Source organism: Hippoglossus hippoglossus, chromosome 1 (genome assembly GCF_009819705.1).
Source record: "Hippoglossus hippoglossus isolate fHipHip1 chromosome 1, fHipHip1.pri, whole genome shotgun sequence".
NCBI classification, from domain to species: Eukaryota; Metazoa; Chordata; class Actinopteri; order Pleuronectiformes; family Pleuronectidae; genus Hippoglossus; species Hippoglossus hippoglossus.
In genome coordinates this window covers 18,048,173-18,066,347 of record NC_047151.1, presented here as the reverse complement: position 1 = coordinate 18,066,347, position 18,175 = coordinate 18,048,173, and the positions used below count along the sequence as shown (strand labels likewise).

The 18,175-nt window shown below is 41.0% G+C and overlaps 1 protein-coding gene across 1 annotated transcript in view; it reads right to left on the bottom strand.

The window, feature by feature from the left end:
• Positions 1 to 16,631, bottom strand: part of ctnna2 (catenin (cadherin-associated protein), alpha 2) — a 283,094-nt gene extending 266,463 nt beyond the window's left edge. Inside the window, exon 1 of the mRNA XM_034582981.1 lies at positions 16,163 to 16,631. The gene's annotated coding sequence lies outside the window, so the exon portion shown is untranslated. The remainder of the gene's footprint in view (positions 1 to 16,162) is intronic.
• Between the last annotated feature and the right edge of the window lie 1,544 nt (positions 16,632 to 18,175).

Here is an 18,175-nt window from a genome sequence, read left to right as displayed (position 1 = left end):
AGCAACTAAACTACACACATAAAAACATCTTGATCACAGCAATGAAATTGTTGCTCATATGAGATCTTGCTTGGAAACACTTTCTAAAGGAATTGCCACACAGATGGGCGGCACAGCTGCTCAGTTGTTAGCACTGCAGGCTCGTGTAGAATGTCCGTATCCTCCCTTATACAAGTGGGTTTACTCAAGGTGCTCTGTCTTTCCCCCACTGGCCATTTACTGTGCATTAGTTAGATTGGAGGTTCTGGTTGTGATTATGTGAGTGTGTGTGACCTCGCGCCTCAGTGGACTGACTAGTAAACAAACTGATCCTGTTCGAGATGCACTTTACTTGACATAGGAAAAAAGACAAACAGCTGAAACACTAAACTCAACGCTGACAAACCATAAAACCGTATATAAACTGGCTTCGCGTGCCTTTTCCTGCATTAGCAAATTCATCGCTTTTTATGCCTCCTCCAACTTAGTACCGGTTTTCAATTTGGCACAACTGTGACAGAGTACGTAAGGAGAAGGGTAACATATGAAACTGGCATAACCATCCACACAATGCTTGTTTCTCTAATTACTTTTCATTATGTTGAATTTGTTCCCTCATCTAATTTGAGCTGAAAATCCATTATGGGATTTGAACTGCGAATGCTGGCAGGAGAAATAAAGGTTGTATATACACAGAGTCTGAGAGAAGCATAGCAAATATTTAACATCCTGTCACTGCTGACTGAATGACATGTTTTGTTACACAGTAAGGACACACAACAATGAAGGAGTGGTAAGAAAGGCATCTGTAGCGAGTTCACCTAATGCCGCCAGTCCCTAGCTTCACGGTCAGCTCATTTATCAGTGAATGTAGGTTCCTTTTGATACGTGTATGTTTTTTATTGGCCATTAAACAATATTATTACCCTTGGTTCTCCTTATGTCAGCCATTTTCAGAAATAACGCTGATGACATGGCAGAGGGAAAACTGCTAACGGATGTAAAGTAATTACCTCAGTCGAGCAGGTGTCAACTAAACTCTGTGCGTGTTTAGAATATGTGTGTGTTGGAGGGGCAGGGTCTGACAAATGTTTGTACTCCTGCAATGTTATAACTTATCTGTTGGGGCTTAGAAAGAGCTTCAAGAGCTCCACATTCCTGATCCTCCCCCTTTAAAATGACAATTAGCTGAAATTAAGAGTTCATTCGTGTAATTTGAGCTAAAAGAAAAAAGAACAATGCATTGGCCTATGTTTCTCAATTAATCAATAGCGCATTGTCTGCAAAATGTCAAAAAAAGGTGGAAAATATCCATAACATATTATATATAGCATCTTCAAATTAACATACACAGTTTTGAGAACAGGGTAGAGAATTTTTTTTACATTTTCTCTAAAAATCTTACTGAAAATGATTAATCAATTATCAAAATAGCTTTTGAGGAAATTTCATATCTTATCAGTTCATTGGATGATTGTTGCGATTTGACATGACTTCTATTGCAGGTAGGCCCTTCTTGTAGTAAAGGGATATAACATAATTTAATCCATAATCAACTTTGACAAACTCAACAATAGATCTAATTTAAAAGGCCACCTCTCCAAATTAAACTGGACAGGCTCAGACACACGCAGACTCGGCCTCTGACAGTTCATTTAGTTGTCCTCTCAGATAACCGTGAACACCAGCAACCTTCTACTGACCCGTGGATTAAATCTTCTCAGGTAATTTAGTTCAGTTATTTATTTACAAATTAGCGGAATTTTTCTTGGATTAATTCCACATGAACTGACACACCTAACATACCTGAGGTACATCTTGCAAAAAAAGGGTCAAGGAACAGAATATCAGCAGCCCAAAGTGAGCACTATGGCAAAGAAGGAAATCAAGTTCAGACTACCTGAGGAAATGTTTGCTTTTACACTACAGTTAAACAAACTTCAGTCCCTCCTGGCTATGGTTGAGTGGTACCAGAGTTACCTTGGCATGAGCTGAACCCTTGTGTGAACTCCCTGCTAAGTACAAATTCTAAATCAACCAAGAAAAGTAGCAGTATGGCTTTTTTCAAGACCTCAGGGAGCATAACTGCTAAGAACCTGTGATCCAGAACCTGAATTTTTGTCTTCTGCCGTGAATATTGAGGAAAAAAGACACAGTAAGACGTATAAAACTTGTGATCATTCATTACCATATTAGAGCATTCATTCTATGCTCTTTTAATTTTTCCCACTCTGAGGCTATTTCTGCTTATGCCATGATTATTCAGCCACATTCTAAGATCTTGACATTCAGAGTCGAGAGCTACCAGATGTGCCCTTTCTGCTAAATTACCGTCTGGCTAGTAGTTTTAAAATAGAGTTCCACTATTGCCAATTCTGAGTTTAAAGGTAAAGTGTAAATAGTATTATTTGCTGCGTGTGGACTTAATGTAAATGTATACTTGGTTGCTTACCTTGTTGTTTTGCTTGCCATTTGTTAGTTTTCCCAAAATGATTGATGTATGGTCGTGTTAATGGAAGTATAAATAAATCTCGAGGCCCTGTGTTGTTGCGTTGATTGTGTAGAGGATGACTAACTGAAAAATAGCCGTGGCAGGATGATCGGTGAGTCTCAACAAAGCAGGCAAACACAGCAGTGACAGTTAAGACAGATATTCTGCTGAGTCAGAGCCGTGGTTTGTGAGTCTGTATTGATTGAGCGCCTCTCGTACAGAGCCACCCAGTACAGCGAGGTACTGGCAATACCAAAGAAAGCAGATGGTGATGACTTGTACTATTCAACACTGTTGGCTCCACAAACACAAACCCCCTGCTGCATTCGCCACATGTGATGCCTGTGGTTTGGGTCTTGTAGTTAAAAGGGACTACTGCTCTGCATATATATTAGATCAAGCATCGTTAATGAGTTCTAGATTTTTGGGATAAAATAGAGCCCCATATTCTTAGCTTGAATGGATTCTGCAATGGGAGAATGGAGTTTTGATTTTAGATAAATCTTTTACACTAATACTGGGGTGAGACTACAAGCTGTTTCTGTCTGTTAAGATTGTCATTGTGTCCAATTAGGCGATTATAGTCATCAATTGTTGCCGTGTCATGGCCTAGTGACATGACAGACTACACACTCCCAGACCAATCACTGTTTGCCGTCTTGTATGATTTGCGTGACGTCGCCAGAGAGGAAGGACAACATAGCGCTGTCAGCTGGGCTCTTATTGGTCATCGTCACAGAATTAAAGAAACACTTTGTGAAAAGTTGAGAAATAATCAAGTGTTCTAGTCTTTCTGTTGAAGAATTAGGTGTCTCAGATGCAGCAAAGGTCATCATCCATTGTGACGTACGGCAAAAATAGAACGATTGATTGTCACACCCATTACACACCTACCAAATGTTAATTTGATGTCAAACTAAGAAAAACTCTATACTCATATGTTTGTATTTGTCTACATCGACATCAATGTGCTCCAGTGATACCCACAAGCATACACACTCCTAATCTGAACACAGTGTGACTACAGTTTATCCTCTAAATTGTATAGTTTGTCACTTTATGGTCACACTTTGAGATACTTTTCATTTTTTCCTTTATGGCAATGTCAGCATTTCACAATCCAGTCTTCCCTCCATCGTCTAACTCACAACACACTACTGCATCCTGCTAACTGCTCCTCGTGTTGAGCAGCATCATTCATCCTGCCGTCTGCCACTGCTCCATCTGCTGCTGCACCATCGCTCAGTCTCTGACAGGAAGCCACACACTGTACACGGCTTCAAAGATCAGCAGATTGGTCATTCTAACCAGACAGACCTAAACTCACTGATAAAGCTTTTATCAATTTACATGACAATGGGAGCCACCTCAACTTTTGTTTCCTCCCACATAAAGCAGATAGGCAGCAAAGAGAAATCTCTCAATCCCCCACACTGTGTTTGTGTCAATGTGGCTGTCACTGGTGCGTGTCAACCCTGACAGACTGGGGACATGTCCAGGTCACTAGATGGTGGGTCAGGCTTTAGCCCACCAACAGCATTGAAAAGAATAAGCAGATAAAAAAGCATGAATGGATGGGTGGATTGTTTGTCTTTAGAATTCACCTAATACATCTACCAAGAAGGTTATATCAGTGGAGGCAATGCATTTCCTCGTAAACAGATTTTCCACCAGTTGGAGTATTGACACTGAACTCTACTTGTAAAAAAAAATAATCCACTCAACAAAAACTGTATGTATTTGGATTTTACTGAAAAGGGCTTTTTTCATTTGTTTTTAAGAGATGCCAGCATTTTCTCATAGTCGTTTGCCAAATTTTTATAGACCCAGCCTAGTTGACATTATTTGGCTGCCATAAATCTCGAATGCTGTCTGTAACCGCAGCCAAACAACTTACAGTAAGTGACGCATTCACCCACCGACTGAGTGACCCTGCAAAATGACACTAAAACAAAAGAAATGTAAATGGTCATTTCACAGCCATAACATTTATGTGATTCACTTTGTTTTATTGTGCCCAACATACAGACCAAATATTTTGGATATGATTTAGGTGTCTGACATAAATCATGGCCGACGTAGCCCATCAATGTGACTGTGTACAGTAGATATGTATATTTTGGTGGAGATCTAGATAAAAATGTAGATTAGACCCCTTAACATCTGCATCTCACATATATGCAATTGCCAACAGATACAAATATCATGCATATTTAGCAAAGTGATTTGGATTTAGTCATGTATTTAGTCATCAAGAACATCCACTACATATTCAGGGCTCAGTAAGTGGACAGCAGTGTGATTTCAATGTACTGCTTTTGGGTGGAGTCAAAAACTGTGATTTCACACCTCATCTGGTGGCAGAATCCAAAAGTCCAAATCAGGACTGCCCCCTGTGAGTCCATGTTGGCGCGGATTATCGTCACTACATGAATGTATTAACAAACAAGGTTAATACACGATAAGCATTCGGGGAGCAGGAAAATAAGGTCAAATCAAGTGCTAAAGCCGGCAGGGTTTAGAATTTTTCAATCCCCAACGTTTATTTACATTGAGCAACACACAACAACAAATACACAAGAGCTTTGAGTAAATATCACAAGGTTACAGCCATGACATATGACTTTCTGTCATCAAACGCTTGTTTATAAGATTCCACAAAAATAACTTGTGACGTTTATTGTGCTATAAAACTGTGAGTTGCGAAGGAAAGCTGCCTCACTGTGGAATAATTCTGACAAGATGTTTTAAAGAGTGCCAAAAACTCTGAACAAAAGACAGTCCTTGGGACTGAGAGCTTATTCATATTTTACTTCTGACATGCAAACTGATCAAAGATTTTAACTTATTGCAAGATCTCTCCATAGTCAGACATGAGCCGGAATCTGCAAAACAAGATGTCAGGAGAAATGGGCTCCCAGTGAAGTTCAGCTGATTCTTTGTCTCACAATATCGGTAAAATGCTTTTAAAATTTTATATTTTTTGGGCTTTTATTTTGACATAACCTTTTTTCTCAGAATATCCTCAGCCGTGCAGGTTTGCACACACAGGGATATTTGTCACAGATAAAAAATATTCAAAAATGTCAACTCTGCCTGCGCTGCATAAAACGGGAAGCAGAGCTTGTTCACCGTACAACACTAACTTTGAGACTAAAATCCCTGTCATTTGTCATTATGGAAAGTTTATATGCCAACACTGCACTGACCTAGATTCAGAGCAAGTTAAGCGCATACAAACTTGTGTAGAGCAGTGGGGGAGTCTCTGAAAGCAGAAGTCAAGGCTCAACCTGTCATATCGCTGCTCTCCAGAGTCATGTTCTCAGAGCGGCCAAAATAGGCTGATCAAAGTGGAGCACAACCTGTGAAATTCTTAAAACAAGCGTTTCTCTCATTGATTAAAAAGCCCTTCTTTAAAAACATAATACATTCACTGCAACGATGAATTAACTCTCTCAAAACGGCAACACGTCTTCTGAAAACAACTGCCCCCTGCTTGGATGGAAGGTGTCCGTAAAAATCTTATATTGGGACACTTAAAAACAAGTTCATGGTGCTGTACCTGCAAGCCAGTATCTGTCAGATCGTGTGTTTTACAACATCTTTTCAAAACCCAATCGTGTCTGTCCTTCTTTCTCCTATAAATATCCTGTATACAGCCCAGAATTCATCTTAGCACAGAGGTTTCATCACAGAGTGCTTTATGTCACACATACATACACATACTGTATACATACACAGAAGGAAAGCAGTCAGAATCATACATAATGAGACATTCAAATCTCCTATTTATGGGATTTATTTTCATACTTTCAAGTTTTTCACGTGTGTTAAGGACTTATTACACCAGTGATAAAATGGTTATTAGCCAATGTAAAAATAGATGAATAAATATTGGGTTATACTGTCAGGGGCTTCAACATTGTAAATACATTATCGTAGCACTGACATATTCCAGCCTCATCTTGAGCTTGGTACTCGCTCACAGGTTATCTTCTCTCCCTGCTAAAATAAGGAAGTCATTCATTCTTTATGTATTCCCGGTGGTTGGCGATGGACTGCATCTCTTCTGCACAGTTGCCCAAGACACATTCCGTAGTTTACCAGTAATCTTTGATCATTTCTCAGGTCTCGCACTTATGCGTTGCATTAACACTTAACTATGGGCGTGTTTGATGCTTGGTGCTGACACAATCATTATTATAATGCAAGTACACTGGAAATATAATCCACAACCAGATGAACACACACCAGATTAGCCAGGTGCCTCTGCCTCTTTTATCTTAACTTCATTTGACTAACTAATTTGGCTAACTGGTTTGACTGGTTCCTCTGTTACGATGTGAATTTCTGCTGTACACAGCAAGAGCAACACTTTGCAATTGAACCACAATGCGAGTCAACAATGCAGGATATTACCCCATACAGAGTCTGCACTATGCTTTTTTTAATTAATGTATTTACAATGTGTTTAAGTAGATACTATTGTGACAGTAATAGTCTGCAGAAAATACAAACTTAGGCCCAGACACAAGGTCGGAGAGTTAAAGAAGAGTATCTCAAAGCAGAAGATGAAGTGGTGGATTGCACTATAGCTGGATGTTGCAGTCACAGCATAAGATGAACACGCGCGTACCTCCCAACTATATTCCCCAAGACAAACTTTTAAATGCATGGCTATAGTTTGAGCAAATATCAATCAGTCTTCCATTGCAGGGCTATTACTGCCAAATCTATCTCTGACCACGACAACCCAGCAATGTGTCTGTGTCAATATAAAATGGCCAAAGCACAGGAGATGGCTGCTTTCCAGTGTAATCACATTGCTCTGCCAAAATGATCAGGTTCAAACTGTCGTGTTAATTCCTAGCACATGGCAAGATTCACAACCTCGCAGGAATCCTGTCAATTGCTCTCCGTGGGTGGAAGAGATAACCATGCGGAGAAATTGACAACTAGTTATATTTTTGTTGGCATTTTGCATGCACACATACAAACTATTGATCAGAGTTGGGAGCATGATAACAAACAGCAATGCACCAAAGAGGGAAGAATAGGAAGATTGCAAGCAAGTAAACAAAGATGTAAACGATATATATATGTTCTTTAAAATTGACTTCCCACTTTTTGAGAACTATACATTTTGTTTGTTCACAAGAAAACGTTGTCATCTGAGGAAACTACAACAAATTCAGTCGATCTACTAATTAGGATGTATTCATTAATCAATCTGTAAATCTCCTGCATTGCGGGCGAGGCCTTTGCTTCTCTCATCATTCAACGCAGTCCTTTCAAGGACTCATTTAACACCTGTTTGTCAAACACTATTGATACAAGCTGAATTTAAAAAACTTTCCATTCCGACCTTTGGCAGCTGCAGCCATTGCCTGCACTTTGTTAAGTCAAAGAGGTTTCTAATAGCCGCTGGACACAAGTGTTTTGACAGGATGATAATGCATTTCCCATCAGTATGAATGGGATAATGAGTGTGGCCTGACCTGGCTTTGTAACCCTGCGAATCAACACAGCCTGCTTTGAGTTGGACGAGGGAGCACAGGTTTCAGTGAGACCTATGGGATGATTATATGTTGTACATGAAAGATCATACCTAGAAGTGTGTGGATATTGGTAGTGACTCGACCCTCTGCTCATCCTAATCGTACAGAAATTTGAATATATATTAATATTAACACTCCAAAGGTGATGGAACAAAGGAAACACCGCTCAGCTCTCTGCACTTTACAGCTCTCTCCTCTGTTATCAATGACGGCAGCAAGTTCTTTTCAACAGCTGAAAGAGTACAAACCATGACTATACTATGCACTGCCATGGGATTAACCCATATCAGTGCAGTCATCAATTAGTGTCGTGAGATTAACCCATAGCAGAGGTCTAATAGAAATGGGTCAAACAGGGGTTGAATACAGGTTTATGATCCCACAGCATGGGGTTGGTGTCTGACGCTGGTATATAATTATGAATAATGTAAAAGCTATCTTGCAAGCTTGAAATCGTCTACTAGATAACTACCATGATTTATTTCAGCCGTTCAGGTCAAGCTACTCAAGTGGATATAAAACAATTACATTTCATCCAGAGCTTTGTAGGTGGCATTAAGACGAAGGATGTCTATCTGTTCCAGAGGCAGAAAATAAGTTAATAGAAAATTGTGCCTGCATGAAAAAGATTGAAGCAGCTACACAACTCGGCCGTGGCTCAGGAGGTAGAGCGGATCAACCACTAACCAGAAAGTTGCCTAAAGCCTGTGTCCTTGGGCAAGACACTGATCCCCCAAACTGCCCCTGACAGCTGTGTGTGGGAAGTGCTTGGTCGTGGTTCGTGGTCAATAAGACTAGAAAAGGAATATATTAATACAGTCCATCTGCCATTTACCAAAACCTCAATCACGAGTTTGTAGACAAAATATACCTCTGTCTACTTAACATTATTTCATGTCCATCACATAGATATAATCCTTTTGGTAATATCTGTTAAAAAATGTACTCTTATACTGTATATACTACCAGTGGATGTCACTGTCCTGTTTAGAAATAGACAGAAAATGTCTGATGCTCTTTGAATGGATTAAAATACTGAGTTAACAATGGGTAACTGTGAGGGACTGTATATGTGTGAAAGAATAATATAACAGGAAGCAAACTATGAGGGTAATTTTTGGGGAAAGTGAGAAAGAACACTGAAAAATACATGCACTCATTGCACTGTCAAGAATTTCTGAGAATATCAGTAAGCAGCTGGCACATTCTGAGTCTGTAACACCCCAGTTTTTGGTTTATTTATAGAATAGATCTTTCTTATCTTGACTTATGAAATGTATGTGTTTAACTTCTGAAGAAGAAAATTAATTATATGTCCCCCAGCTTTCAGTTCCTTCCCAGCTCCCAGGCTAAACCCTGGATGTCAAATCCCAGAATTGCCCCTGGTCAGCATATAGATTTTCTGTAAGGCGAGAGAAGAAAAGCACCCGCCCAACAATAGAAAAGTTAATGCACCAAGACCGAGCATACACAATGTGATGGGGGAGGAGCTGGGACAATACTCGCAGCCCACACTGCTCCCAGATGTTGTCTGTGATGGGGGTGGAGAGAAGAGAGTGGGAAAGAGAGAAAAGTGAGGAACAGTCAGAACAACTGAGAGGATGAGAGACTTACACGGCCTCTAGCTAGATATTTTTATAGAATCAAAACAATAAGGTGGCACAATGAAGGAGCGGGTGAGAACTTTCTAGTACCAGGAACATGACCTCTCACAGCAAAGAAAAGAAACACTGTGCAAGTGAGGAAGAGCCAGAATGTTTGCAGACAAACTGCCTTGTTACAGCTACATCTACAAAATTCACCAAATTCCTGGTTTTCAAATCGTCTCCTCATAACTTCATTAATAACAGGTAGAAATGTATTATATTTTGCAGTAAGCTGAGTTAGAAAAAGGAAATCTTTTCATATTACAGTCAACCAAGAATAGTATAGATTTGACAGAGGTGAACAGGGAGTAGGATCAGTTGTTGAGTAATTTCCATACATCATTAATATCTAATATAGTACAACAACGTTATTATTTGAACATTATGGGTATATTTGTGTTCCATCCTTCCATCCATCATCTATACTGCTTATCCTTTGAGGGTCTCGCACAGGAGCCAATCCCCACGGGCAGCGTATCATAGGGCCAACAAACAGAGACAAACAACCATTAACCCCTAACCCCGATCTAAAGGTCTTTGGACTGTGGGAGGAAGCTGCAGTACATGGAATAAAACCCACACTGTCAAAGAGAACGTGCAAACTCCACACAGAAAGGGATTTGAACTAGGCACCGCAGGGCCACCTGTACATGTGGTATATATAAAATAGCCATTATGGCAGCTTCCAATGGCAAAATCAAGCCATTGTGGCTGACTAACACACCCCGAAATGAATCAATTTCTCACCATGACTGTACGTTTCAAAGTGACTGGAACATACAGCTTCTACTTTAAAAAGGCTGTCTTTGATGTTCAGAGTCTGCATGAAGAACATGAATTATTAGAATGAGGCATAGCCCACTAGAAAGGTGATGATCTCATCCACATCAGCTGGATAAATGCTTTGTTGTCACTTTATACACTCAGAACTGGAAAATTGTATTCTCTCAAATATCAGGACATAAAAACTCCTTCTGCTCTCTCTCTCTCTCTCTCTGTTTTCCAGTTATACGACTAAAACTTTATCACAGGTAATTCCAGCCCTTAAATAAAGTTGTAATCACAGAACCACTTTAAATTTGGAAAGAGAGCTGCCTGGTTTCCCGTGCATAGCTAGTTTAATGATTTTAAACACTTTACTGCATGTTCACAGGGCTTGACGTGCCAAGGATCTTACTGTACTTCACATAAAAAAGAACTATATCCATCAAGTACATCAAAATAAGAGTAAACCAAGTGGATTACTAGTTGCTTGTTGGCAGGATTACACAAAAAGTAAAGAAAAGATTTCCACAAATGTGATGGAAGGATGGGAAATAGGCCGAGGAAGAACCCATTAAATGTTGTTGCAAATGGGTTGATCAGGGAGTTCTTTATCACTTTCTTAAACATTGTGAGATTTTTGGGACATTTTCACAGATTCCCCAGGTAATACATGAATCTTGATGAAAAGGGGACTAATACCTTTGAGTGTCAGCAATTTGGTGCAGCTTGATTGAATTCAAGGGGACTGTCAAGCCTTGGAGGTATGCACTCTGCAGAGAGCCATTCTAGTATATTTCAGTTTAGATTTTTATTTCTACGTGAATACACATAATTTAAATTTCAAACAGCTTTAAAAATTGACCAACTTTATATCAGAATGCAAATTAGGAGTTTGGTTTAGCAGCTGGTTTCATTATAAGCAGTTTCACCATCACATGAATCTGACCACTGTGGTGACACTTGCCTGCACTATGAGCCTCACAACTCCATGCTCCAAAGGTTACACCGGCAAAGGTCAATTTATACGACAAACTTACCATACACAAATGCACAAGCAAACAAGCTGCGTGAAAATGATACGACACATATGATAGATCTGTTTGCCATAAGAGGAGTGACACAAGAGCTGGACCGAACATAATCAAGTCAACCTCCCCCCCAACACTGTGACCCTACACCTTAAAATCTGTGTAGATCGTTTGTTGGCCAAGAGGATGGGATTCCGGCGACTCTGAGATGCCATTAAAAATTTAGCAGCAACCTGAATACAAGATCCGAGCCGCACGAGATATTAAATTTTGATTAAATATTTCCCCACAAGTCAAGCTGCGATGGGGAGCACATACTTTTGCACTTTTGATTTATTTAAATCTCATCAGCTTCACAAAAAACAGACAGAACATCAGCCTCACTTCTGATGTGTTGTATTGCTTTGTGAGCAGTTCCCTGGCGAAATTCAACCACACCCACCTGCAGACTTACAAGTAATGGATGGACGGATTGATTTCTTTAATGATAGGCCTATCGAGAATAGAGCTTGGCTGTAACAATATAAATTTTGACTGCAACAGCCCTTTTTCGCAGAGCACTGTGGGGAGTGGGTGTGGTCTGAGAGCATGAACAGACATGAAAGGGGACTAAAGAGAATAACCTCATTCTTTCTTCCTGCACCAAACTGCTGCTGACACTAGACTTTTCAGCATTGCTGGATCATTTACTTTATTGTCCCAATTGAATTAAGGAAGTGTACTTTTCTTTTTTTTATTGTCTTCACGATCCACTGAGGGATCATGTCAACTATTCAGTAAAGGAAACGGCTGATGAATCAAAATATGCTCATGTCACATGTTGTTGAATAGGTTCGAGTAACAGGTGTTTGAAAATGACCATAAAAGAGGATGTTACATCTTAAAACAATCCCCATCGTATACATTTCACTCTAAAGTCATTTTCAGACATGAATGCCAGAAAATGTCCTAACAATGGGATCTAGACATTTCCTGGATTCGCCTTTCTATTTTTAAACAAAGCAGTGAGAGTCAAACGTGTTCACAACAACACGAAAATGTCTGGGGTTTCAGTTGAGGGTTGGCACCTGGGTAGAACATGCAGGCGACAGGAAATAACGTATAAGCTTCACTGCAGAAATCTGCAGTGTCGGGGTTCTTATTACCAAAAGCTCTCGAATCTCCAAGCTGACATCCTTTGTCGACATCCTCTACGTGTATGGCGCCTCTTTTTCATCCTGAGATACTTGCAGTCTTAAATTTGCTTTTTCAGTTTTGTTTGCGTTGCATGTTAGAAACATCATCAACACACACACTCGCTGGCATGTGTATTCTCACATGGGCTCACTCTTACATTCTTCAGACATTTCACTACGGGGCTAGTGGGAAGAGTTCAGCAAAATGTCCTGAGCAACTGACTCAGACATTTGCTTTCTCAGACACAGCCCCGTCTGGATAATTTGAGGAGAAATCGAGTTCAGTTCATGTCTTAAAAGCAGAATAGCTGTAACAAACTCTTCCATTGAAGAGTAATCACCTGTCCCCTCACAGAGACCAATCATATACCAAGTGAAATACCTGTTAAGCTAAAAACCTGGTGAGAGTGTTTGTTGTCAGGTCAGCGCAGTTCCTCACTGCAGCATAGGGGTAACACAAACCCCTGGGATTAGGGGAGTTAAAATTGATGTGGTAGACAGTAATGTTACTATTACTATTGATTGCTCTGTGTTGTTTCTATTGCCTCATCTCTACGACAGTATCAAACAATTGTGCAAGAGCTGGGGCAGACACGGCCTGAGAGGAGAGGCAATCCTGTTCCAGTTAGCGGGGGATGCCATGGCTACCTCCGAGCTCCGCTTCAGTACAACAAACGGGGGGGTTCCGTGGTGTTCAGCCAATATCACTTCCTCTCCCGGGAGACGGGGAACACAATGCACTCCTGGCTACCATTGATTGAACAGTCTCACCCATAAATTATGGCTTTTCCTTATCCCCAGTAACAGAAACAGGCATTTTTTTTATTGTAAATGCCACACACTAACTAAGCCAAAACATTCCGGTTATTACAGGGGTGTCAAGGTCTGTAATTTGGTGCTTCCTCAGTGGTCTACTTCCCAAAGTCAAACCAAATTTGTTTGTCAAGTCTGTCCAGGGGTTTATAGTAAAAGTAATCATAAAACATCTAGTCAATAATTAAATCATGAATTCCATTGGTTGACAGCATTATCCTGAATATGGGAAGTAGTGTACTGTAAAATGACAGAGAAATTATCCCAAAGGTAAAACAAATGAGCCTTGTATAAAAAGATGGTCTTAAGCAGATGGTCGAGCAGATACACATATGCAGTTATTTCCCAAAGGGCAGATAATAGTCTGTCCCTGCTTAGAAGCCTGAAATCACTTTTTTTGCCTTGTCGTCCTCTAGTTAATATTGAGATAAGGGCATATTTAGTAGTTCATATAGTTTTTTGCTTCTTCCACGTCATGCTGTTTTATGCCACGTGATGGGATCGGAAATGATAAAATGCCTTTTAAGTAACAGATAATCATCAACAATTTTGATAATGATTTAGTCCTTTATAGCAATTTGCAACAATAAGTGCCACAACTGTCCCCACCTTCTAAAATGTGAGGATTTGCTGCCTTTCACAGTCGTACATCATTGTAAATGTAATGTATTAAAGTTTTGGTCAGAAGCAATTTAGACATATCACCTTATACTCTCGGAAAATGTCACCAGCATTAGTCACTCTTTTTCAATACATGGAATAAATTATTAAATTACTTTATATGAAATATAGGCAAAGTTAATGCACCCATATATTCAAGATTACACTAAACTCTAAGACAATATTATTCCACTGAACACTTTATTTTATGTACCTCATAATTTATAGGCAGTATATCAACATTCAATAACACATTATAATGGCATGGTGAGTTTTTATTAAATCTATCTCTTTAATTGTAATTCTTCCTGCATACACCTATAAGTGAAACCTACTGTATAAACGTGATGGATGACAATATCATTAAATACAGTTGGAAGAAGCTCCAATTATTTGAATACTCAGTTTTAAGAAAAACATAATGGCTGACAAATTACTGTATATTAATGTTCACCTAAAATCGGCTTAAAATGACATTATAGTCCATCATACTACTAATCAATGCTAACCAGAGGGACTTAAACATGAAGTATTACTGATCCATACTGACTCATCCTGTGCAGACTGCCCCCCCCCCCCTTCCAGAGTAAACATATGGAAGCAAAACCACAAAAAAAAACAGGAGGCCCACCCGGCCCATGACACTGAGCATGCCTCCTTGCCAATCAAAAGTTCAGATTCTAAATCCAGCTACTATGTGACCCCTGGGGGCCTCTGGGATTCCATATCTCCAGTTACAGGGAAGACTGGGAGCAGGGCACAGTAACTCACACTGGGTCAAGGAGGGGTGGGGGTGGGGGGGTGAGTCACAAGGGCTTTGGTCTGACTCCTGCTGCTATAATATAAACACTGTTGAATGCACATGGACTTGGCCTGGATGCAGCACAACCACCACCACCACAACAAACACACACACACACACACACACACACACACACACACACACACACACAGTGATCGTTTGCAGTTTTGCAAAGGCTAATGAATGGAACATATCAAAACATAGGAGCATTGGGCGACATGCAAGTTATTGATCACTGGAAACTAGGCATTAGTGCATGATGGATGTTAATCTTCGTTTGCACATTATTTGCTGTTGCACTGAAAACTGTGAATCGTGCACAAGCCGCGTCTTCACTTCAACTGATCGTTCTCACTGATAACAGAGAGACTTTACTGTAAAGTGACGCTACACTTGCAGGGCAGCGGTGTGTTCTCCACTACTTTGCTTTAATTTAATTAGAATAATAAAAGAAATGATGACAACGTCCAATAAACTAAACGTGACCGGTAATTTAGCTGTGGAGATTTGTGCAATTAAACAAAGAAGCGAAATTATCAAAGACATTTACCAGAGATGTAATTACACGGAAAGAAAAAAAAAAGTAAGGCAAACGTGTTTGTTGTTTAAAACGTTAGTAAAGAAGCGGGGGGGGGGGGAGTTGCTAACCTGCGGTGTTATAACAGCCGGGAACGCAGGTGCGGGAGCGTTATTTCACTGGAGTCAAAAGTAGCCGGTGACAGTTAGCTTAGCTTAGCCTAGCATCCTAGCATGTCTGCACCCTCCAGCCTCAGCGGGTCGGAGCAGCCGTTCAGCACTCGGCTTCTGGAGAGCAGAGCCCGGACAGCGGCTCCGGTGACGTTAGCAGAGAGGGCGACGCTGAGATTCAAGCTAGCGGAGGGTTGAGGGGGGAAAGGCTCAGCAGATACAGCCAATAAAAAAACAAAAAAAGAGGCAATGGACGCCTGTTGTGGTACACTGAGGCGCGAAGGGGTTTTTATTAATGGGTGGGTTGTATTTATTCCAGTTGCCCCCCTCCGCCGACGAGCTACAGCACAGCGATGGATGGACCTCGCCTGTGAGCTAATGTTAGCGGCACGGCGGGTCAGCCAGTGCAGCAAGTGGACATGCTACCAGGCTGCTAGCGGAGGGGGAGAAAAAAAAAAAAAAAACACACACACACACACACACACACACACACACAATACAACACAATCACATCAGCCCCGGTTGACAAGCCTCTCCAGCATCCCGCTGACCACCCACCTTTCACCGTGGAAGATGACAGTCCGTGCGGGTCCTCAGGCTGTGCACCGCGCTGCGCTCCTTCACCGAGTATTCCCCCGGAACAGAAAGTGTCCTCCCGCTCGGTGCCAGCCTCGGTGAACAGGGAGGAACGAGGGAGATCGACTGGATCCGGACGCTTTCCTCGCGGCTGTGGTGCTGAATCTGAGCCGAACACGCTCCTGTCTGTCGGCGTCTGCTCGGAGATGCCTCCTCCTCCTGCGGCTGCCTGCCAAATAGTGAGCCCTCCCAGCGCCACCGAGCACCGCAGCACAGCGGGGCAGGTGCAGATGATGGTGCGCTAGTAGCGGAGAGCCTTGCGATATAGTGGGCCTGTGCCTGTGCGCTGGATCCCTGGGTTGTCAAAGTCTCAGCTCTCGACGTTTAGGACGCATGCGTGGTTGGTGGAGTAAAGAGGCTGCGCCCCCGTGACGCGCCCCCGCCACTGTGCACATCTCCTTCTGGGAGGGGCACTGGTTTCCAGCTGTGGTGCATCTCACTGTGGGACTACTGTCATCCAGAGAAACCCTGTCAGGACCACACAAAGACCTATTGTGCAACCAGCTATTGTCGAGGTAGTGTTTGCTGTAGGAGATAACAGCTGATGAAAGGGAACAGTGGGTGTGAAGAGGATAGAATTAGGTTTAAAAATGTCATTTTAATAAATGGTTTAACGAGCAATAATGTGAGCAGGTAGGACAAAATATCAAATAATATTAATAGTCTTCAAATGAGAACATTATTATTCGGTGTGAAAATTGGCTAAATGAAACACTTTCAGAGTTTCAGGGGTAAACAGTGTTGCAGCCAAATCCAATACAATTACAAATGTAAAAAAATTCCTCGATACTGCTCCTGTGGTGTCATCCAAGTTTCCATAAGCCCCGACATTCAAATTCGACTCAGAACAAGATAGTTTCCACCATGTTTTTACGCAGTTTCGAGTCAAATTTGAATCTCGGTGCTTACAGACAGTTATAGCTATATAAATTACAAAATATAAAATATTAATAGTCTTAATATGAGAACGCTATTATTTGATGGTGATTTTGAAAGGCCGAAAAAAATGTAACTGCCTCATGTCATAGACTTAATTTCGGAAAAACTTTGTTGAAGTCCATAATTGGAACACAACAATCCCCACAAAAATGTCAAGACCTTATTTTTATTCTATTTACTTTTCTATTTATCTAAATATCTTTGACTGTTTCACTGTCAATCTCTTAACATTATTTTAATTTAAAAGATTGTTTTCTTTTTAATAACCTTCTTTTTCCCTTACTTGAAAACATATCCTCTCTTTCATCATTTTATTATTTTATCTTTATTATTTCATCTTTTTTCTCATCTTTTACAGTATTTTCTCACAGCTGCCTTTGGTGTTCCCCCTTTAAAATGTATGAGATGTTCAATTGTGTTTTAACAGTTCTCTTTATTATTGTGTTGCTGTGTGTGTGGATGCGAATGAGAGTGGGATTAACAGATATCGTATTCAGTCCTATTTTCTCTGTGATTCTGTAAAGCACTTTGTGTAACAATGTTTGTATAAAGTTTTAAATACAGTCTTCCATCCATCCTTCTCCTCCACTCATCTGGTTCTGGGTCCCCGTTGCAGGAGCTCCGCATGCATGGTTTTCCGGGTATCCTCGGAACAGCTGTCCTCCAGCTCTACCTGGGGGAAAGGATTAGACTTTCTCCGGTTAGATGGGATTTCAGGTTAACTCTGCATATTCTCAGTCTGCCCCCGAGGCTTTCTTCCAGCTGGACATGCCCAGAATATGTCCACAAGGAGGCTGTCAGGAGGCATCCTAATCAAGATGCCACTGCAACATTAACTGAGTCCTTCTCCCTGTCATGTAGAGGACGGGGAGTTCGACTCTGAGCTCTCTCCAGTTATCTGCAGCTCCTCACCCTGTCCTTACTGGTGAGCCTGGATGCACCGTAAAGGAAACTCATTTTGGCCGCTGCCCAGAGCTCATGACCATAAGTGATGTT